The sequence below is a fragment of the Cupressus sempervirens genome, chromosome 3, assembly GCF_028749045.1.
Source record: "Cupressus sempervirens isolate cs-2001-9-10 chromosome 3, ASM2874904v1, whole genome shotgun sequence".
NCBI classification, from domain to species: domain Eukaryota; kingdom Viridiplantae; phylum Streptophyta; class Pinopsida; order Cupressales; family Cupressaceae; genus Cupressus; species Cupressus sempervirens.
In genome coordinates, this window is record NC_143120.1 from 405,873,519 (window position 1) to 405,874,123 (window position 605).

Below are 605 nucleotides of genomic sequence, written 5' to 3' on the forward strand. Positions count from 1 at the left end.
TGGCAATTGCGTGGAGTTTGGAGAGATCACTAAATAATCGCAGAGTACAAGGACACGGGTTTGAAACAGGTTGCAATTAATATTGAAGCGATTCCCTCTGAACAAACAAGAACGAATCTGATCTCCATTCGATCCAGTCTGGACCAGTTCCAATCCCGTATTGAGGCTACGAATTATGAACCTTGGAGGTCGGCGGTTTTCAGAATAGAACCATTATTCTGTTCCCAAAGAAAACAGTCAATTGCGACCCAAAGGAAGTTTCAAAGGAATGAGTGCCGGTTCCAAAAGGTTAAGGAAGCTGGAAGCTGAAGAGAAACGGCGGCAAGACCAGGCATTTGAGGTAGCATTCTTCTGGGAGTTCTGGCCAGATAATGTATGAATATTTCTTAAAATATTTTATGAAAGTGTGTGGAGATTAAGCTTCGGTGGGCAGAGGTAGTTGTGCTTTCTAATTCATTGTCTTGTTAAGAAGTGCCATGATTATATCTACCTGGTCAATACAATTCAGTACATGTTTTAAATCACTGCTATCCATTAATTAGATTGTCTGGTAAGGGATTAAGTATAAGGGTTTCACCATTCGATAGACTTAAAAGGGGGTACGA